The following is a 23834-nucleotide window of genomic DNA, read 5'->3' on the forward strand; positions in this document are numbered from 1 at the left end:
TATTGAGATAGCAGCTGCTGCTGCGTCGTTTTGCGAGCAACAAGTGTTGGCGCTGTGGCTCTTGATGACCGCCTGCGACTTTTGCTGTTGTTGTTGCTTTCTATATGTTATTTGCTGTTATTATGACCACAAAACTCACAAATGTTTATGGTGAAAAGCTGGTCGAACTGGTCGCCGCCTCGAACCACAACAACTTGTTGCAGCGTTTAGGGGTGTGCTTCGTTTATTTAACTTTTTTGAGTTAGGGCATATTTGGGTTTAGAAATTTACTTCAAAATGGTAGAAAATACGATTCAAATGAAAATTGATGAAATTAAAATAAACTTCTTTTATTATATGCGTATTTTTTGCAGCAAAAAATGTTTAACAATGTGAAAACTAGAGTAACGGTAAAAAAATATTAAAGGTTTTCAAAAAATCAAATAGTGCTCAGAAAACACTTAATATAAAATTATTTTGAAGAAATATCTCAAAATTTCAATTCGCAAAATATGTGTCACCCTGTATTTTCCGTTTTTTTTAGTACTTTTAATCCTCAGGATCGAGATATCGGTCTGACATTTTCTGTGCATCCATTTCTGCCTAGGAAGCTGCTTATTTGTCGGAAGTGTCGTCATCGGACCACTATAGCATATAGCTGTCATACAAACTGAACGATCGAAATCAAGTCTTAGTATGGAATTTTTTTTTTTTTAAAGAAATGTCCTCACTAAATTTGGAAGGAATTATTGTGCAAGGCAATGGTACAATCTCCGAAGAAATTGTTCAGATCGGACTACTATAGCATATAGCTGCCATACAAACTCGCCGATCCAAATTAACTTCTTCTATGAAAAACTTTTTTGTTTCACAAGATATCTGTACGAAATTCGGAATGGGTTCTTGCCTAAGATAGCGCTACAATTTTCGAAAATATTGTTCAGATCGAACTACCATATCATGTGGCTGCCATACAAAATGATCGCCAAAAATAAATTTAAATATCTTTTGTACTCTTTTATGTTACCAGAGAGGCGTTTGTTCAGTTCCGAACCCAACTGAAGCAAGATATATGTATTTCTTGTTTTACGTTTATTTTTTTTATATTCTCTGTATTTAACATATTGAATCAGTCATTGTATTCACTTTTTTATCTTTCCCTAACATCCATCGTAATTCGACACCCTTTATTAATGCCACTTTTTTCAATCAAATCGAATTTTAACATAATCTAGATTAACATCAATCCGCCTTAATTTTGAGTAGCAAAAATTCAGCAGAAATTCAATTATTTGCTATTCCACTTGCAGACGCCCCACTGTTCACGCTGTTTTTGCTAACGAAATTAACTTGTTGCCCACGACAATGACCTCTCTGCACAACACGTGCAAACATATGGACACACCTTTGACATGCGTGTATCTATGTATATTATATGCTGTATAAACCTGCTGCTAAACAAATTAAGTACTTCCCCCACTACTTCGGCTTTGCTCGGCGCTCTCTATTGTCCATCACCCATTTAAACGGAATATATCCCGCAGCCAAACGTTTTAATTAAGTGGCAACAGAGTCGATCGCTTCGGTCTTATATTTTAATAAATTCGCACACACTTTATATGTGTATGTGTGTGTAATTACATGTATATGTATGGCTAACTGTCAGATGAGTGCTAAGCAAATTTCGGTGGAATGAGTAGCGATTTCAATTGAAAGATGTGGAATACATATTCATTTCTTCCATTTGCTGTGTTCGAAACATTATTGACGCATTTGAAGGCAGATCTGCAGAAATCTAAAATGTGTACCTACTTACAACTACAACATTATAAATAATATTTTAAAACAACAAGCTGCCAATAGTTTTCAAACATTTTAAAGAATATAAAAATAAGCTATAAATTTAACTGTTAACAAATTCACGCTGCCACATTGGCATAACACGAATCAACTCGAGTGGAAGTTGTACATGCCAGCGGCAGCTTTGAGCTATAAACTATGCTTAAACAGCATAAAAAACAACAACAATAAATAAAATAAAGGAAAATGTTGCAATAAATGCAAAATAATTACAACCGCGTGATTGAACAGCAGACGGTGGCAGTTGTAAATGGCAAAAACAAACAAGTGGCATGTGGCAGCTAATGTTCGTGTGGCAAGAAAACATGAAAAATTTTACATTAAAGCTGCTGCTACAGAGTGCAAAGTTTTTTATTGTTTTGATGTAAAATGTTGTAGGAAATATTTTGCGACTTTACTTAAAAAGGCAGGGTTGCTCAACTGAGTAATGAAATAAATTGATAAACAAAGAATAAATCAATTAATCATTGGGAAAATTATTATTGTACAAAATACTAGAAAATACTAAATGGACTAATTTTTCGATGACTGAAAATAGTAGCAGAAAAACTTACATGTTTTGAAAATTTAATCAAAATCAATTATAATATTTGTAGAATACTTAAAAGCGTAGTAAAGAATTAAACAAGTAGTAGATAATTAAAAAATAGTACTAGAGAAGTTAAAGAGTCAGCCAATAGTAGTATAATAGAAAATTGCAAAAGGTGAAACTTAAAAAAGGTATTAAATAAATTTAAACGGCAGTAGAAAAAGTGAAATTAAAAGCTGAAGCCCTACAATATAAAAGTGTAAAGAAATGTAAACAATAGAAGAAAAATAAAAAAGCAGTAAAAACAAATAGATAGTATTGAAAAAGTTAAAAGTTATAATGAGAAATATAAATGTGAAAATTAAAAAAATAGAATACTGCTATTTATATTAAAAAGAGTAGTAGATAACTGAAAAAGGAGTGAAATATAAAAAGGTATTAGATAAGTTTAAACGGCTGTAGAAAAATTTGAATTTAAAGCTATAGTTCTGCAATTTACGATGTTAAAGAAATGTATGTATATAGTAGTAGAAAAATAAAAAGGCAGTAAAAATAAAAAATAGTATTAAAAATGTTAAAAATTATAATGAGAAATTTTTATGTGAAAATTAAAAAAAAATATATTAATAGCAGTAAAAAATTCAAAAACGTAGCAGAAATTATAATTAAGTTAAAAGTGTAGTAGAAAAACTGGATTGTAAGTTTATTTAGGAAATTTAAAAAAATCAGTAAACAATTTAATATATAATTAAATGTTTAAAAAGCAGTAAATGCAATAAAAATTGTTGTCGATAGTGAAATTGTTAGAAAGAGTTTTCGGCAACTCAGCCAGAAGCAAATTTAAAAATACCTAAAGAGTGGTAATTTTAAGCTTTTGCGATACCAAAAAAATTAAAAGGTATTAAAAAGAGTAGCAGTTCAAATAGTATTAGAAAAGTTAAAAATGTGATTGTGTTAGAAATTTGAGTAAAATAGCATTACTTTTAAAACGTTGGATTACTAAAAATAGTCGTAAAAAAGTAAAGTGAAATGAGTAAAATTCAAAGAAGTATCTGCTACAAAATTATTTTAAAAAAAGGAACATGTAAAAAAATTAAAAATTGTAGTAGACAGTGCAGTAGCTCGAGGAAGTGGTGGGGAAGTTGCAGAAGTAGAAAAAAGCATTATTATAACATTTTAAAATACTTACAGAGTGATAATTTTAAAATTTTGCGAAACTGAAATAAGGAGTAGAAAAATTGCAAGGTATTGAGAAATGGAAGTAAGAAAATACATAGCAACTACGAAAAACCCGAATTCATCTATAGAAATTTAAATTTAAAAAATTCAAAGTAATACTAGGGAAATGAAAGAGCAGGGGAAATTTAAATAGTAGTAGAAATTTAAAAAGTAGTAGAAAAAAGCTTTTATAAACAGCTTTTCTAATATAGTAATAGAAAATTAAAAGAACATAAAAATGCCAAAGAGTAGTAAAAACTAAAATAGTAATAAAAATTAAAAAAGTAGTAGAAAAAACAAAAAATCTAAATTATTAATAAAAGTTAGAAGAATAGAAAAAAAATAGTAGTGAAAAATTAAAAAAAATACTACAAAAAATTAATAAAAGTAGTAGAAAACCCAAAAAAGCTGTATAGAAACTAAATTAACTAAATTAGTAATAAAAATTAGACGAAATTAAAAAAAGTATTAGAAAAATGTAAAAAGCTGTGAATAAACTAAATTAGTATTAGAAAAATGAAATTATCACTAAAATTAAAAAGTTTTTTTGTTTTGAGAAATAATAAAATTTTCCGCAACAACACTAATATGTACTCAGCCTTAACGCAATCACAATTTTATGTGCCAGAGAAGTGCAAGCGGTCATAAAATGTTTTCATGAGATCTTCACCTTTCAAGTCAGTGCCTCCAGTACTTAGTATATATTTATTAATAAAAGCAGTATTCTAACCAACTACCGCATTGTTCTGTCCACTTCATTCAATTAGCTGCATTTCAGCGAGTTGACGCTGGACATTCAACTCATAGATGTGATACTCTTATGAGAGCATGACATAGGAGGCACATGCATGATTATACATATATGTATGTTCACATGTATGTATATGTAATGTGTCTATATAGGTTTTATATATAATATTTTATGCTTTGAGGCTTTTCATCTTTATAAAATCAACGCTGTCACTATCACGGGTATCAAAGACGCATCATCACAATAACTGTGTGACTTTAAATGGCGGCAATTGACACTTGATTGGCATGTTTAATGCGCTTGCAGCAAGCTGACAAAAATTGATCATAATATGCGTACATATGTATTGTATATGTGTTTGTATGTGTATGTGTTTATTAAAAGCGCTGACAGCATAATGCCGCTGCTCATCAACACTCGCTACAAATTAAATGCAATTATGTTTTTATTATTGTTGCTTCAAATTAGAGTTGTTTTTTTCTGGCCGCTGGTTTAGTTTGATTGGGCATGAGTATACAAATTGCGCTATCACCGACATTTAAATTAATTAATTGTTGATTTTACTGATTAAACAAAGTGCTGCGCGGACAGAGTATCACTTTGAATATCATTTTAATATATTTGTATGTGTGTATATACATATATATATGCATGTCTGTGCATGAATTGATCAATTGAATTGTACTTTCGGGTATTGTGTAAAAATATGTAGGTCAGTAGTGGTTTGCTGGCAGGCTCTCCTCGAACAGCAACAACAGCAGCCGCCTAGAACCACTTGACATTTCCAAAAAACTTTTGTTGCTAATATTTATTTTCTTCATTAATATTTACTTTTCTCGAGTACTTGAGTGCTGAAATGAGTTGCAAAAGTCTTTCGGCAGCCGCAGGCTATTGGCGCACACTTTTGTGCTGATGTTGGCTGGTATAAATAGATTTGAGGTTTCATGGGAACAGACCCAGTAGGAAAAAAATTACGCATTAACATATGAGAAGAAAACGTGATGAGTAAAATTGTTATTTTCAAACAAGTGTTGGATATATGTAATATAGCTTTCTGGCATACTAGGCGACTCGGATATGGCATAAAGACAGTGTACGGCCCGACCGATATTTTTCTTCATTTTGAAACACATCAGTGCTGATGAGTGCTTTTCTGTTGTACAAATATTTTTGAAAACATTTCCAGCTGTGCTCACACAAACACATATATATATATGTATATACATAATCATTTGCGTGTTTTCAGTAATTATATTCATTCACTACTGTTTCGACACAACATTAATTGATAGCCTGAGGAAACACACAAATTTATGTAAGCCTTCTTCGAAAGAATATTTTCTTTTGATTTAAGTGGGCATTTCAATCAACTTTCAGCTTCAAGAATATTGGCAGTACTATGTGCCAATGTATATGCAGATAAAAACATAAATATGCCTTAGTATTTACATATAATTTTAAGGGGCGTACCAGTGTTTGGTGGTCTGGTTTTTGCAGAAAATTTTAAAATTTTCAACCAAAGAGAAAGTGAATGGAAGAGTAAAACATCTACCAAAGTCATATTCAGAGTATGAACTCAGCTTATACGTCATCAATATGATGATATATGATTTAGGCAAGCAAGTTGTCAAAGCTTTGAACGCGAAGGTGCTATGTACGGTTGTAGAAAATTTACAAAGCAATATTGAAAGATGGAAAATTCTCTAAAACAGTAATTAAGAAGGATGCAGATTTTATCAAGTTCAGGAATGTGCCGGGACTTCAAGCCTGTAAAAGTTTGTTTTGAGAGGTTAAAATATTCTCAAATAAACATAAAACGTCAGAGTATAAAGAAATGGAAAAAAGTATGCTCACTAACTTTCAGACTCAATGAGCAAATATGAACGACATATTGAATTAAAAATGTGTACCTATACATAATATAAAGTAAACATATGCTCAATAAAATTCGAATTTTCGCATATCACTCTAATCTTCTTCATTCCTTGCCGCTAGCCATATTTGCCGCACAATTAATTTTGTTTACCACTCGCATGTGTGCTTGCATATATGTATGTATGTATGTGGTATGGTAATTATTCGCTATGTAAATTGCCAAGCAGTATAAATATCAATAATACACAGGCAAATATGTGCCGAGCTCTGCATATGGCAATAAACTTTTATTTTCTTACTATTTAACTGTACATTTTTCGTTTTGTTTGCCCGCCAGTGTTTATCGAAAAGTCCATATTGACCGCAACTACTGCATACCGCCAGCGAAATCAATTATCTGCTAATTTATGGCTATTAATTTTATAGCCAAAAATAGCTTCGCGCTATAATTAATTGTTGCGCATTTTTGGCGCCAAATAACATTTGAAAAATCTTACAGCACGTGTTTGAATGTAAAATAACACTGGGATTTAGATATTTGGTAGAAAATGCTGGCAGAAAAGTTCAACAGGTAGCAAATAGTTGATAAAGCAGTTTTTAGTTATGTAAGATGTGTCAATAAACTGGAAAAATATATATGCATATTTGATATAATATGTCATTAAAATTATGAAATTAATATTTATAAACAAATAATTTGACAAGTCAAGCTTTTTTATTATATACAATTAGCGCTGATGGCATGATGGATAATGGAAACTAAAAGAAAAAATTTAGTAGCCATCAGCATTGACTATTTATAGCATTGCTGCTGATTATAGCACAGAATAACAATACGAGAACATTTTGGAAAAAAATCACTTTTGTACAAAATTTTCAAATTTTTCCCTTAAACTAAAAGTTTGGATATTCCAAAATCCATTTTCTACATTAATGCCTAATTCTCCCCACATAATCCATCTCTATTAAATCGCATTGAAAAATGTCAAAAGTAAAGTAGTAGTAGCAAAAATTTAAACAGCAAAGGAACTAAAAAATAGTAAAAAAAGCAAAATAATAGTGGAAATTTAAGATAGTAGCAGAAATTAAAAAAGTAGTAGAAAAACCAAAAGGGCTGTATATAAAGTAAATAAGTAATAAACGAAGAAAAGACAATAGAAAAAAGCAAAATAGTAGTGAAAAATTAAAATTGTAATTAAAAAAAGTAGCATAAACAACAAAACAGCTACATATTTAAATAAATTCGTAATAAGATATAAAAAGAATACAAAAAAGCAAAATAGTACTGAAAAAGTAAAAAAGTGGTAGAAAACATCAAAAAGTGGTATAATAACTAAATTATTTATAAAAATTTACAGAACGCAAAATAGTAGTGAGAAATTAAAATAGTACTAGAAATTAAAAACGTAGTAGAAAACCCAAAAAGGAGGTATATGAACTAATTAGGCACTAAAAAATTAAAAGAACGCAGAAAGCAAAAAAGTAGTGAAAAGTTACATTAGTAGTAGAAATTAAAAACGAAGTAAAAACCTCAAAATAGCGGAGTGTGAACTAAAATAGTAAAAAAAATAGAAGAACGCAGAAAAGCAAAGAGGTAGTAAAAAATTCAACTAGTAGTAGCAATTAAAAAAGTAGCAGAAAGCCCAAACAAGCTGTATATGAACTAAATTAGTAATAGAAAAAGAAAAGGTTAATTTGTTTTGAGTAATTGAATTCTCCGTAAGAACACAATGAACTCAGCCTTAGCAAAACAATTTTATGTGCCACAGAAGTGCAAGCAGCCATAAAATATTTTCTAACGTCAAAAATTTCCAAAACAAATTTCTACATCAATGCTTGGCTCTTTCCATAAAATACATCTCCATAAAATCGCACGTTTCCTATAAATCAAACATCTTCCGAAACACACTTCTGTTTATGATTGCTTAAATAACAACATTGCTTGGTACGACTTTCCTCAAAACAATCAAAATTTATAACTAAATTCAAGGCCACAACTTGACCTAGCATAGGCCAGGCGCACAGCAGACACCCCAAAAACGCACACCAAGGAAAAAATTGCTACACACAAACAATATTTATACCCACTTATATTCATACATATGCTTGTTGTACATAATAAAGCACTTCAAAAAAAGTAGCTGCAATCATAATTGAGGAAGCTTCAATTGTAGCCGGCAATTTGAATAAAAAAGCCTGCAGTCAGCAACAATTTTTACCGAAACTCAGAAAAAAGTACCACAAAAAAAATTAAAAAAAGTATATATAAAAAAAAGTGCTGCCAGCATAATTGACATTAAAAAATAATAACTTAAATTTGCTATAAATATTCGGCAAGTGCCATAAAGCACCGGGCGCAAAGCGACTGAACCGAAAATTCGTTAATTTGCCGTGTGAAATATTCAATTGAGCTTAAGTGTCGTTTCGGCTACAGGGTACTACTTGGCGGCGCGTCGTACGGTAGCATCAAAGTGTTGTGACAATTATGATTTTTTGTTGTCCTGGTAGAGCACATGTGCTCACTTGTTTATATACATATATACGAGTATATACATAAAACACTGTGCTTTTGTCCAAATTATGGCACGTTGCGCTCATAAAATGTTTATGACACCAAAGTGACAGTTTAAAAATTTCGTGAAAAAGTTGCTTAAGAAGCAGTCATAACGCTTACATTGTTTAAAATAATGGAAGGAACTATTTGTAGATACAATACAGCGTAAGCAAGTAAGTTTACGGCGTCTTCAATAGAAGGCGCGTGTAATTTTTGATTACATGACACATTGTCGCATCCAACTTCAAGTTGAACTCGCTCCATTTATATAGGCAATCTAGCAACTAAGTTTATGAGACATGTCCTTTTTTACCCAAAACTCTGATCATTTGTAGACCGCTGATATCGGACCCCTATAACATATAGCTGTCATGCCAATTGATTGATAAAAAACAAGACCGGGCTACTATAGCCTGTAACTGCCATACAAACTGACCTATGATTATCAAGCCTTATATGGAACACTTTTTCAGTTGACGATATTTATACACGACATTTGGTTTAGATTATTGTTCAAGCCTATATCTCAGAACATTTTGGTTTGATCGGACCACTATAACATATAACTGCCAAGTTGGCCAATCAAAAGCAAGACAAAGGGGTTTTTCTACCCCTTTATGCTTTAATAAATCTACCTGTGAAGAGGTACTTCTACGGATATTTTAGAAGTCACAATTTTAGCTAGGAGTCCTAAAAATGACTTCGAGCTATTATTGTGTGAGGAACTATGTTTCATCAAGGAAAACTTTCGTAAGTGTTCGTGATGGAAAACTATTTTGTACTCAAGCCAAAAGAAATCTGTGTCTTTCATGATTTGAAACTAATAGTTAGGAATCATCGAATACAATAGGTCCATTGAACCAGAAAAAAGAAGAAATTGTGCATCATAAACATATTTTATAGGCTTCTTCTCAAAAAAGAGATATGTTTAGGGTAAGAATTTTCTGATAGGTTGCTGTAATCCCACTAACTATAAAAATCGTATCTAATTCCTGTCGATTTGGAATAAATTTTAGATTAGAGATTATTATTTGTTTGTAGAGCTACAATTTAGAGTCGTGTGGCTTGTTATTTCTTTTCGTAACTATCTAAGTGTGTCTATCATCTATTCATTTAGTTTCGTAACAAATGGAGCAGAGATCTAGTCCGATCTTTCTCACTATATTCAGTTAGATTAGGTTACGTTGAAAGATCAGTAAAAAATAAATAAAAACGGATCCCAATTGAACAGCAGAAAACGGTGGTATATTGAAATACCTACCATATACATATATTACACTGTTTGAATCAAACAGACTGTCAAAAAATCGACAAAGCATTTTGAACCTGTCACAGATTTGTTGAGATCGCTTTTATCAGTTCCGGCTATCTCGCTAGGTTTGAAAAAAATGCGACTGCGGAGATGGTTCAACATCGGTTTTGTAAGAGCTGAACAATGGGGGAGAAAGTGCTTGGTTGTTTCCACCTCGTCTTCCTCTATACTACTTTGACAGACGACAGCGTCTGACCATTATGTGTAAGAACTCCTACAATTACAGCAAAATGAACCTTATTGAAAGCAAATGTTTCGGTGAATTTCCTGCGCATTAGTCTAGGTCTCGTACTCGCACAGGAGCTAATTGTTTTCCATCGTATCTCGCGAAGTTCAGAAGTCCAGAGCTAGAAAATAAAAGGACAATGGAGATTCAACTTGTTGTCAATGCGATATAATCGGAAAAGTTCATTGACTTTGCAGTTTCTAGCGATTCCGCTATGACCAGGCAGCCAGACGAACTTCTGATAATAAAGCAGCTTGATCCTATACACAATGAGGCCAGACACTCCCTAACTTGCCGTTCTGATGTCGTATTAAAGGTTACTCCAATAAGAGATGCTGCTCTTCGGAGCAATACATCCACTGCTAGCTTAATGACTGTCACCCTCCTCACTAGTTTAGATATACTAAAAATTAAAGGCTTGTTCCTTCGGTATTTTTTTATTGCACGCAACATTAATTTTAAATTTTTAGAATATAGAATTTATTACTCCTCTAACACGCTGACATTTGCTTGCAACGTCAAATTTTAACTATGAAGCTTATCTGTGGCAACTAATCTTCAAGTAATTTATGCCAAAGCGCCAGCATGCTAATGAAAAGCTAAGGCAATTATCACGCGCCAGCAAATTTTTCATGCAACGCAAAGCCCAAAATGGTATTCGAAGCTGAAAATCAAGAAAAACTAAAAGTGCAACGTCTGCTTGTAGCAAGTGACAAGAAGGGTGCCGCAACAGCATTTAGTTGCATTTTTCGCTATTTTGCGCTTTTTGATTTTGAATCGCTTACAACTGACACTTGCGGGAGTGTCAACAGCCAAGCCGTCTTAGCCGCTTATGCACTTGCCACACTTGACTGCCGCTGCATGGTTGCATCCATCTATCCATCGTGTCGTGTCACTGCTGAACCTTTGATGTTCTCTGCTGCTGCTGCTTCTTCGTCTTTTGCCATTTTCTGCTGCCATCCATACGAACCAATTGTTTGACTTGTGATTGACCCGCTTTTGTGCGAAATTTTCGATTTTTTCGTTATTGTTGTTTTTGTTTTTTTTCTTTTTGTTGTTCATTTATTTTTCTTGTCATTTTTTACTTTGCTACTTGTGTTGTTTTTGTTTATTTGTTTTTTAGGTGCAGGTTTAAGTACGGATAAGTGTAAACTCTGTGCCTTACAGCACTCAATAACGGTATTTTGCCGAGATTTATGCACTTAAGCGCTACTTTATCAAGGGCATTCAAACGTGTTGTGTGTTAAAATGTCAAATCGTTGTGCATTGTTTTAAGTGGCACAAAAATCGTATTTGAAAATCTTTTGTCTGCTGCCGGGATTAGCATTAGAGGGTGCAGTTAGCTAAGGTTTGGTGGGCAAAGTATAACGTTGAATGTTTTGAAAAATTTATATCGTCGCCAGCGTTTGAGTTGAATAATTAAATTAAAAATAGATTTTGTTATTTTTGCTTTTACTTGTTTTGTATTTTTTTCCAAAGATTTTTTAAAAATTTTGTATAATTTATTCAACTAAGCTTTATATTTTATTTTAATTTAATTAAAAGTTCCATTTTGCTTTTTTTTTAAATTATAGTTTTAATTTTAATTTTAGTTTTAATTTTTTTTATTATTGATATGAATTTGAGTTTTAATTTTAATTTTAATTTAATTTTAATTTTAATTCTAATTTAATTTTAATTTAATTTAATTTAATATTAATTTTGACTTTTATTTCGATTTAATTTAAATTTTGTTCCATTTTATTTTATTAATTTTCATGTTAATTTTGATCTTCACTGCCATTTTCATATATATATTATTTTAATTATTTAATTAATTATTTAATATTATTGTTTTTATTATAATATTTTTATGGATTTTTTATTTTTTTGATTTTAATTACGAATTTAATTTTAATTTCCTTTTAAATTTTTGTTGCCTTATTAATTTGAATTTTAACTTTGATTTCATGTTATTTTAAATTTAGATTTTAATTGTGATTTTTATTTAATTTTAATATAAATTTAAGTTTTATTAATTCTTTTGTTATTTCGATTGCCTAAATTTATTTCATTTCAATTTTAATAATAATTGCAATTATAATTATCACTTTTCTTTTAATTTAAATTTAAATTTTATTTTAGTTTTAACATAAATTTTTACCTAACATTTTAATTTTTTCTTAATATTAATTTTAGTTTTGTTTATAATTTCCAATTTAGTTTTTTATTTTATTTTAATCTAGTTTTAATTTAATTTTATTTTAGAATATTTTAACTAATTTCAATTTGTTATATAATATTTTCATTCCACATTAATTTTAAATTTATAAAGCTATTTTGATTTCTGATGCCTTCTTTTTTTTTAGGAACCAATGAGATTCGCGGAATTTAACTTTACAAAATTTTATTTGAAAAATTTATTATTAATTTATTATCACTTTACCATTTTAATTAATTTAATTAATTTATTTACTTGTTTTTATTTTATTTATTTAATTTATTTAATTTTTTTTTATTTTGTTCTATTTATTTTACTTTATTTTATGTTTTTTTCATCTTTCTTATTTTTGATATATTTTCATATTAACTTGTTTAAGCATTTCATTTAAACAAACACACCTTTGCGCTACCTCACAATAAATATATCTCACATTCAGCATCATGGCATTAAAATTTATGCTGTTATTGAATTGAAGTCTTGGCTTTGTGCCTTTGTGACTCAAATTGCTCATAGCAAAATAATTGCACAAGTTCTTTCAATGTCAGCAAAAGCCAAGCGAAAAGCAAGCAACACGCTAAGTATGCAAAGAGCGTTTAGCTGCCCACAATTGCAACCACGCTTTGCGTTTAATGCGAAAAAGCAAAAAAAGAAGAAACTTTTTCAACGGCCATCAAACGATAGACCAACTAAAATCTGCAAGCGAGTTGAAATTCGAGCTGTGGGTGTCAAAACAATGAGTAAAGCTTAAAAATATATTTCATAAAATAGTGAGAAAAAAATTGTGAACCAAAAAAATTACGCAGAAAGTTGTCAAAATAATTCGCATATGCACATTTATTAATTGTTATTATTTAATAACACAAATCTTTCGTTTCTGTTGAACAATGAAGCTTTTCTAGGCCATCATAGGCTTATATGCTTTCAATTTGATATGTTTACAGGCAAAAAAAGTCAACTATTTTAACGCCTACAATATTTAGACAAATCAATGTGCATATACATAATGTCTGTTGTATGCTTATGTACAGTATGTACATATATATTTATGATGTATGTGTGTATGTAGATATGATTTAATAATTGCTTGGTGTGAATTGTATGCCATTTTCATCCAAATATGTATGCTTGCATACAACATTTGATATAATTGTAAACACATATGCACAAAATTATATACCTATGTGTACATATATATATGTATATACAAGTATATCTCTACAATTCATTGCCATCATTGCAGTAATGGTTATTGCAGATTTATCGCTTGTGCTGTCGTTTTTTACAAGCACTTGCCATTGATTCCTTCATATATCAATAATTGATTACACATTCACAGACATATATGTAAACATATATGTAGATAAATGCACTTTATATTCAATTTTTTTTCAATCAATAATTCAAACATTAAGTGCTGCCTTTTATTGCACAAAATTACATAATAAATATTTGTACGCACACACTTTTATAGAAACACACATTTATTATACTATGTATATTCATATATACATATTTTATACGCGTATAACGGTAACTATTATTAATTGACAGCATTTTATTTAATAATTTATCGCTTTACAACTCAATGCCAATAGCTGTGCTCCAAGGTTGCCGCATTGCATTGACAACTTTTAGATGAAGATATATATATGTATATATAAACTGGTGTGAAAGAAGAAGATGCTTAGGCTAAACACAGAGTGAAACGAAGAATTTTGTAAATCAGACAAAAAAGAATGGTGCATTTCTTACAGCACAAAAGGCTAAGGTATAAAAAGATCTTTGTCTTGATTTTGTACGGTCAGCTTGTATAGCAGCTATATGCTATAGTGATCCGATCTGAATAATTTATTTGGAGATTACTCTGTTAACTGAAACAAAAATTCTTACCAAATTTCCTGAACATATCTCATTAAATAAAAAACTTTTCCATACAAGAACCAAATGTTGATAGATCAGTTTATATGCCATATTTTATTAGTTAAAAATTTTGACCTTTCAGTTGTTCATTGGTTCACTATGCGCATGACCTTAGATCTAAAATGCCAATAGTACAAATACATCCTAATAGCAGATTTAGTTTGTGCCACAAACTCGAGTTTCGATTTACAAATAGACCTTCAGGTTCTCGTTGAGAAGAAGTCTAGTCTCTAACGAAATAATAGTTTCTATTTTTATATAATATTGAATTTTCATTACCTAGAATATTTTCCAGTATTAATGCGAGTTAACGCAAAAATAAAGTGTTTTGTCGTCACCTCTGTACTAGTGGCGGGAGTTTAGTGTTAAATTATAATAAAAAGAATAAACTCGAGTTTACGGGTTATGGGAAAGATGATAACAGGCAATATGAAAGAATGTTTTGTGTACTGTTTAATGATAAACTCCTAAAGAAGTCATGAACTCGAGTTTAAGGTGTAATGTCATTGCGCCATAACCTATTACAGGCAACATGAGTGAACATTTTGGGTAGTGTTTAATGATAAACAGCAAAAGAATTCATAAACTCGAGTTTAAGGTGTAATGTGAATACGCTATAAGCTTATTAAAGGCAACACTAGGGAAAGAGTTCGAGTATATCTATATGAAATTTTAATACTTAAACTCGATTTGATAGTCTTTTTCCATTCTAAATAGATGGTTTAAGTTATTTGAAGAACAATTTTTTGCCGCCCAAATCGAACTTAAGTGATTGTAAAGATCTACATATGTATTTCAAGCCATACAGTTTTTACAAAATCCAACCTAAATTCTCGTACTAATGAACTTCATCTGAACTACTGTGTGGTTTAAAGAGGTAACAATAGAGTGAGGGAATTTTAGTCGCGTCATAATGGGCCACTTAAGGCCAAACCCTCATTACATACATGGTTGTATTGAAAACTCTCCAGTTTCATTGACGAATTGTAGAAACTCGAAGGCAATTAGCCGGCGAAAGCGTGATACATATACTTGTAGGTAATTATATACATATATTATTATTTTATTATTTTCGTAGGTTATAGCATCATCAAAGAAAGTAAATAATAGTAATAACTATCCGACATAGAACTTGATAAAGTCATCAGAACTAAAATTTTTCACAACGCATGTGCATACATATGTTCCTCCGAACTTTTTTGCAGACATATTTAGAGTGAGTGAAGCCCGTTTGGTAGAAAGTAAAATAACTCTTTTTACTAATTTTTTGCTTCATATGTAGAAAGACACGAAATCTTAAGGTCAGAAAGTACCAAAAAAGTAAAAGAAAAAAGTTCTGCTTTAAGTTTAATGATACGACAAACTTGGCGCCGCCTCAGACTCGCTCGCAACTCAGAAAAAAAATGAAAAAGAATGCGTCAAGGTTCTCAAGCCGACCGGTTGCTATGCTAATTAATGTAATTAATTACTTTTTGTTTTTGCGTTACTTTTAATTTTACTACACTTTTATTTGCATCACATTTTGGTTTATTTTTGTAAGCTTTTTTGAACTTGCGCTGTGGTTTATTACACCCATCAGCGTTTCGCTTTCGTTTGACTTTCGCTTTTGCCCCACTTCTGCTTTGATAAGTCACAGACACTTGTTTTCGTGGGGGCAAAACGTTGCAAACTCGCCAAATGGAAAACATGTGTCGGGCAAACGTGCTTTTTGGACGAAATCAGCGTGTATCATAAATATATACATAAGTATTAGTGACGGGCGGCTGGGTGGAAAGTTATTATTTTTCGTTGTGCGTCATTTGAAAAAAGAACGTGTTGATTGGTGAATTTTGAACTTGAAAGGAAATAGCGTAATTTATTGCCACTCAATAATGACATAGATTGCAAGGAAATTGCATAATACTAAATGAACTGAGAGAGAATATAGTATTGAGGGAAGTGAAGAAATTGCTTAGAAGTAATTAGTGGGAGTAGATTGTCTTTCACGAATACTGAAAAAATACAGAAGAACAAGATAAAAATTAACTCGAGTTTATTTTTTTTTTGTTTTTTTTTGTATACCAGTTTTATTGGATTATTTGTTGTCATTCAAAAAATATAAATAACTGGAGAGAAAACAAAAAAGTGAAGACTTTACAAGCACAAGTTGCACTGTAAACTCGAGTGTAAGGTGTCGTGTTACTATACTTTTTTATTGGAGTTTTGATAGTCTTTCGGAAAATATAAAGAACTATAAAAAAACAAAAAAAAAGTCGAGAAAAAGGAGTTTCGGCGTAAACTCGAGTTTATGGTTTCGGGTTTCTATATAATTTTTTTTTGGAATATTCATTATATTCCAAAAAACATAAAGAATCAGAGAAAAAATCAAAGAAAAAATTTTACAAACACAAGTTTCACCATAAACTCGAGTTTAAGATTTCGTGTTTCATACTATATTTTTTTGTTTGAAATATTGATTTTCTTTCAGAAAGTACGTCGAATCAGAGCGACAGCGAAGGAAAAAAGTTTATAAACACATATTTTACCATAAACTCGAGTTTAAGATTTCGTGTTTCATACTATTTTTATTGAAATATTGATTGCCTTTCAGAAAACATGACGAATCAGAGCGACAGTAAATGAAAAACGTATATAAACACAAATTTCACCATAAACTCGAGTTTAAGATTTAATATTTCTAGTATTTGGAGTATTCATTGTTTTTCTTAAAACATAAAGATCCACACAAAAAACTTTAGAAAAGAGTTATTAAATACTACTTTCACTGTAAACACGAGTTTAATATTTCATGCTTCTATACTAAGCCAATGTTCCAAATCGAAACTATTAAAGATAAATGAAGTAACTTTAAAGTATAGAGTGTCTCTGTGGAAAGAACCAGAAGCGGGATAGCTGTTTACCACTTCTGAATTTTAGAAACAACTCAAATGCCTTTAAGAGTTGAAAATTCTTCCATCGAGAAAAAATTGTTAAGCTTACTTTCCATTAAAATCAACTGATAAATTTTTTTTTGTACATACCAATGAGATATTTATTCTAATACCAGCAAGATTTTTCCATTTTTGTTCGAATAATTATAATTGAGATTAGTTGCTTCTCAGGGTCGAGGTTAAGGCAAAGTTTTCAAAACCTTTCCGTTGTACATTTTTAACTAAACTCCCAAAATATATCATTAGAACCCAAGAATAACAAGCTTCCATGTATAAAAATTATATTTAATGAAAGCTTTTAATTTATAACAAAAGCTCATATCATGCCAACATTTAACAACAAAAAATACTCGAAATCATACCAAAGCGTACAAATCCACAAAAGTGACAGAGTATCCAGCTTATTTGCCGCTCTCTGTGGCATAACGCTAGAAATTAGAACACAGAATAAATCACTAAAAAAATAAACACCAACGAAGGGGGAAGTTCGTTGTTATAACGGTATAAAAAGATTGGTTGTTGCCGCCAACGATATCTAATTGCGCTACCGGCAGCCGCTGCTTAACTATTTCGCCGATTTTTGTTACTCCAATTGGCTTGTGCCACTTCCATTGTTTTTTCCGGTATTTTTCTACACCAGCAGAGCATTTCGAGTGTCACCACAGGCCACTGGACACAAAAATCGACACACAACCAAGAGCAAAAACGAAAAACACATACGGTGTAATGAAAAAACGCGGCAGAATGGCGAGCAAAGCATGGCATTATGCAGGCAGACATGTGTACACACATACATATATGCATACAGGGAAAAAAATAACAAATTTGAATAATGTTTTCATAGCAATTAGGTGAGCAGAGTCTTTCACCGGCTGCGCGATTCAAATGTGTGATTGTTTTTATATGCGCTTAGACACATACATACATATGTGCATATTTATGTACTAAAGTGCCCAGCAGCAAGCGGCGAGCATTTAAAATGAGTACATTGACCAACACTAGCCGTCTGTCACTCCAGCCGCCTAGCCTTTAAGCCAGCCAGTTGACCAAACGACTGGCCGGGCTAAAAATATGCAGCGACTGTGTCCCAGTTTGCAGCAGCGAAGGGTGCTTTTGACCTGCTTCAATTTATACCATTTCCTCTCTTGTTGTTATTTTTGTTCTTCGGCGCTTTTTTTGTGAATGGTCGGCGAGTAAAACGCGGCCAATGGAACGATTTGAGACATGTTAAACATGTGTATGTATGTAAACATACAAAGGTGATTGCTTTAATTTGGTTTTTTGTTGTTGTTCTTGCTGTTACTATTGACAGAGCAATTGGCGATTATAGTGCGCCCTTTTTCTAAACGCCGGAGCCCTTCAATAGATGGCTGTTCTACTTGTCGTTGGTCAATTGCAGCGATTTGTTTGCACCTGAGGGGTAAGCTGCAACAAAGGAGGGTGGTGGTCGTGGTTGGTGCAAGAAACAGGTGTCAAACTGTTGCTTGTCGGTCGGCTATTAAGTGCTTCGTAGTTACTTTTAATGGATTTGTGTTGATTTTTTTTGTTGAATGGGAACACAGTTATGCTTTTTTTTGGTATAATGACGGATTTTAGCTTCACCGTTGTAAGTGACCATGGAAATAACCTATAGTATTCTTTTATCATATTATTTGGTTCGAATTCCCGCTCTATTTATGGTTTACGTCTTGGCTAAAAGATACCATGCAAGTTCGAAGTTTAGAGTTTTACCTCATATAGCTCTATGACTTTCAAAACTTAAGCAACCTTAGCATTATACTCCACTTGTAAAAACTCTTATTATTTGTATATCTTATTAAAGACAACCACCATCAACGTTAGAGGGCCCGTCAGAGGCGATTTTTACTTTAGTTTTCATTAGAAGAACATTACCTCACTTTTATTGAACAATTTGTATTGTTACGGTTCAGACACAACCCTCCTCACTGTAAATATTTTCTTCAAATGTACCCCTTCTTACTGTCAATATTTCCTTGAGGTGCAAATACAGCCTTGTAACTACGTCTCTATAGTTCTCGAGTTTCCAAGGCACTTTTCTGTGCATATTTCCATACATAAAGTTCATGCTAAGTATTTTTGTAAACTAACTTGAAGTAAAAACTATGTGAACTCATATACAGCAAAGGTTCTATTTGAGCGTTCTCTGTTTGTCTTTCTAACAAATAGCAAATACTACCCGAAATAATACATGAAAGATTTGACTCTTAGTTTTTGTTCTACCAAAAACTATGTGGGAAAATACCCAAAAGATGGTTCGACTACTCTGAATCTCTAAATCTCTATCACTAGCATTGCCTGAAGTAATGAATGGCAAAGACTTGACTGAGATATTCGCTTCTATCAGAGAGTGTCTTATTAATAAAAATACCCAAAATTGTTACACAAATTTGTAATATCCACAAATGTAAAGCGATGTGTGGACTCTGTCGGAGAATGTAGGTATTGGATTTTTATCGATAAAGGTTGTATAAGAAGTAGTTATTGGCTTGGTTCACAGTTTTTCTTACTTTAAGATTAAATCATATTTTCAAAGCCAGTGTAACATTGTATAGAAATGCTGAAAGGAAGGAAGGATGGAGCCATGTGTAGAAGCTCATGCAAGAGAGGAAAGTTCTCTCAGCGCTATTCACTTTGGAGTGATCAGAAACGATTCTTTTTCATATGGCTAAAGCAGCTCACGACTACCGGTCCTAGACCAATTATCCTCTAGGTAGCCGAAAAACATTCGTTTGAAGGTGAGCTAAAGTGAAAAGTCGAATCATTTCTCCTCAAGGTTGTGTGTTGGGACCCGCCACGTAAAAACAGCCCCAATGACGCATGAGAGACCCACCTTTTGGGGATCTATATTAGTTGGGAAATTTAACAAACTTTCAAATTTGATTTTCAAATTCTTATTGGCCGCCAGTTTTTAAGTAGACTGCTGCTTGCTAAGGATAATCTTGGTTAGAAAGTCACAAGCTTCTATTGTTGATCATTTCATTCTGCTTTTATCTAGGCTCCCATGTTTGGGTGGGACAATTAGTGTTTTGATTAAAAAACAATCAATTTTTTTAATTTTTTTTCGTATGAACCCTACCGCAGGAGTATGTCACTCCCTTCAAAGACCTGTGAAAGTCACATCATTAAACAGGGTATGAAATTCGAAAGGCAAGAAAATTTATTAACCTTTTTTTTATCAACTACCTAGACAGCTGTCAATCGCGGACCTTATCTCAATTCGTTAAAATTTTACTTTTTGAATTGAATACTCATACACATAAGTACATATTTGTATATACATACATACAGATACAAATGTCAGCGCTTGGTTCACAAAACGGGGTAATAAATGTCTAACTAAATAACCGCAAACTAACTCGAATGCAATTACCAAACCACAAAATCAGCTAACGACAACAATTACAAATACAAAAGACAACCAATAAAGCTACTTATTTAAGCGACCCCCCCCCACCTCTTAAGCGCACAGCACCCATGCAAATCACGCACTGTCCGTACAAAACTTAAATGTCAAAAGTTTTTACCACAATTTCCGACTCGACAAACAACAACAGCAACAACAATAAAACTATCTTAAATAGAAAAGTGTGCGCCGCTGCCAAACCAAGCGTGGAAAAATTGTTAAGGCTTTTTTTCAAGCTTTTCGTCTGACTTTCGGGGGCTGCGTTTTTCCACTTTTTGTTGTCATTGATGTTGTTGTTTTGCTTTAAAAGCGCGCATGAAGTTATATTTTGTCGGAAAATATTTGGCTGTTTCGCCAGTCAGGCCGTTATTGTTTTTTGTTGTTTTTGCCTCGGCTGCACGTCAACTTGTCACAAATTGCAGGTAATACAATGAAACGACAACAACAATAACTGCTGCTTAATGCGCTCGTACATGACAGCTAGCAATGTTTAATGCAATGAAATGGCAGCCGATGAGGTTAACCCTTCAGCCGGTCGCGCGTCAATGCATTCGTATGCGGGAGTTATTGCTGCGTGTTTGGGTTGTTGAGAGGGGGTGGGCGAGGCAGCAAAGCGACTGCAGAAGACAAATGCTTGCGTGCGCATTGCATGATTTGATTGGCGGCAGCGTTGTCGTCGGTATGCTTTTTTTTTGTTTTTGAAATTAGTTTATATGTATGTTGTTGTTAAACAGCAAAAAGGTAGAGGAAATAATTAATGAGCGCGCGCGAACGATTTTTCAAGCGGTTTGTTTTGAATTTTGTTTAATACAACAATTTGGTTTATTCATTGATTGGTATGAATTTGGCAGCGTGATGAAAGAATATGTCACAAAATTTGTTCATGATTAATTTAATTAATAGGAAGCAAAAAAGGATACTGAAATAAATTAAGAACTAACAAATAATATAAAAGGAAAAATATAAAATTTAAAGTAAAATATAATATATAGAAAAATTTACAAAGCTAAAACTTAAAAAAAAATTATAAAAAATTAAAAAATAATTAGTAAAAAATTATAATATATTAATAAAAAATATACAAAAAAATTAATTTAATAAAAAATTTAAAGGGAAATAATACAGAAAATTTTAAAGATAAAAATTAAAAAATAAAAAATTAAAAAAAAAATTAAAAAAAAATTAAAAAAAAGTATTTAATTAATAAAATTTAAAGAGAATAATTTAGAAAATTTTTCAAAGTAAAACTTAAAAGAAAAAATTCATAAAAATAACTAAAAATTAAAGAAAATAATTAATAAAAAATTAAAAAAAAAACTAAATAAGCCCTTTTGGTTTTGATTTTTTAATACATCAATTTAGTTTATTCCGCTAGTTATATAGATTTGATAGTGTTGTGAAGGAAACTAAAACTTATTTTGATTAATTTAAGTGCTTAAGAAACAAACAAAAATAATGAAATAAATATAACAATCTGCAAACAAATATACTATTTATTAAGGAAAAAATATTAAAATTAAAAATATTGAAAAATTAAAAAAATAAAACTAAAAAATGTATAAAAACTTAATAGTAAATTAAAAAAAATGTAAAAAAATATTTATAAAATATTTAAAAAAAATAATGAAAACAGCTTTTTTTGTTTTTGAATTAAAAAATAAAAACAAACAAAAGTAAGAAAAAATTAATAGAAATTAAAAAAAAATAATAATAAAAAAATTAAAAAAATATAAAACATTAAAAAAGTCAAGAAAAATGGGTTTTTGTTTTTCAATTTTTTTTTAAATAATATATTCAGTCAGCCATAAAATTTATTTTGATTTATTTCAGGAGTAAAAAGCAAAACAAGTACTCTGAAATATTGTTAGAATAAACAAATTAAAAATCAAAAAACACATGTAGAATACCTTAAATTAAAAACAAAACTAAATTTTAAAATTTAAAAAGTCTTAAAACAAAATTAAAATATTAAAAATTAAATAAAAAAAAATATTAAAAAAAATTAAAAAACCATAATATCAATCAAACACGACAAAATTAAAGGAACTAGTTCGCATATTCAAATACCCAAAATTGCGTCTCTGAAGCCGCTTCAAGCAGTTGGAAATATTATCCCCACATTGAAACTGGCTGGAAAAGTTGAAAGTCTCTGCAAACCAAAAAATCTGTCAATTTAAACGTAGAAGTGCTCCAGATTATTACTCGCTGACTATTCGACGATGAAACCCTACACTTATTTATTAAAAATTTAAGATTCTCATATTTATTGACATATTTCAATAATAAAGAAAATTGCCATCTCCATGCAAGCCAATTTGTGCAACCATGAGTAACAAGTGGTAGTAAACTGAAGACAACCGGCAATTAGGGTGCAGCATATAGGCAAGAAGAATGATTGCACAACAAAATGCGAAAGAACAAAAACAAAAAACACCACAAAATATAATAAGCGCAAGAAGTAGCATGCAATAATCGCTGGTTATATGCAACAGCAATTGCTGCAACAACAAAACGCACAACAGCTGTCAGCTGTAAATAGCAGACTACGTGACGCTTAACGCGAAATCACTCATTGAAGCCGCCATTCAAGCGCGCTATCAGCCGCAAAAAGCCTAACGACACGAGTACCTGCAGCCATTTACCGCCGAACCGAACGCGCGCATTAAACTTAACGAGTTAGTCAGCCAGTCAGCGAGTCAGTGGAAGTGGCAGTCAGCTTCGATGAGCTGCTGATGTTTTATGTGCCACTCAGCGCAGTGCAATTGCACACCGCGCGCTGCATCTAATGCGTTTTCCACAAACACACACATACACTTACATAAAAGCGGACTTAAATACAAAACATTTCATTATTATGACAATGACGACCGCGTCTCTTTGGCGTTTTGTGTGTTTTTTTGTATGCAACAGCAATGAAAAGCCAACGAGTTGCGGTTTATGTGCGCTAATGCGCATGCGCAGCACGACTTGAGCGCGCAGACAGCCAGTCAGTCAAGCTGGCAGGCAGACTGCGCCACCTTCTTTGACAGTAGTTGTTGTTGTTGCATCTGATG

General features: G+C 31.6%; 1 protein-coding gene across 2 annotated transcripts in view; it reads left to right on the plus strand.

Annotated features, from left to right (window-relative positions):
* The window catches only part of LOC126752164 (dual specificity tyrosine-phosphorylation-regulated kinase 2), a 162160-nt gene that overhangs the window by 94864 nt on the left and 43462 nt on the right, over positions 1 to 23834 (plus strand). The window lies entirely within an intron of this gene.

The sequence above is a fragment of the Bactrocera neohumeralis genome, chromosome 3 (assembly GCF_024586455.1).
Source record: "Bactrocera neohumeralis isolate Rockhampton chromosome 3, APGP_CSIRO_Bneo_wtdbg2-racon-allhic-juicebox.fasta_v2, whole genome shotgun sequence".
Classification (NCBI taxonomy): Eukaryota; Metazoa; Arthropoda; class Insecta; order Diptera; family Tephritidae; genus Bactrocera; species Bactrocera neohumeralis.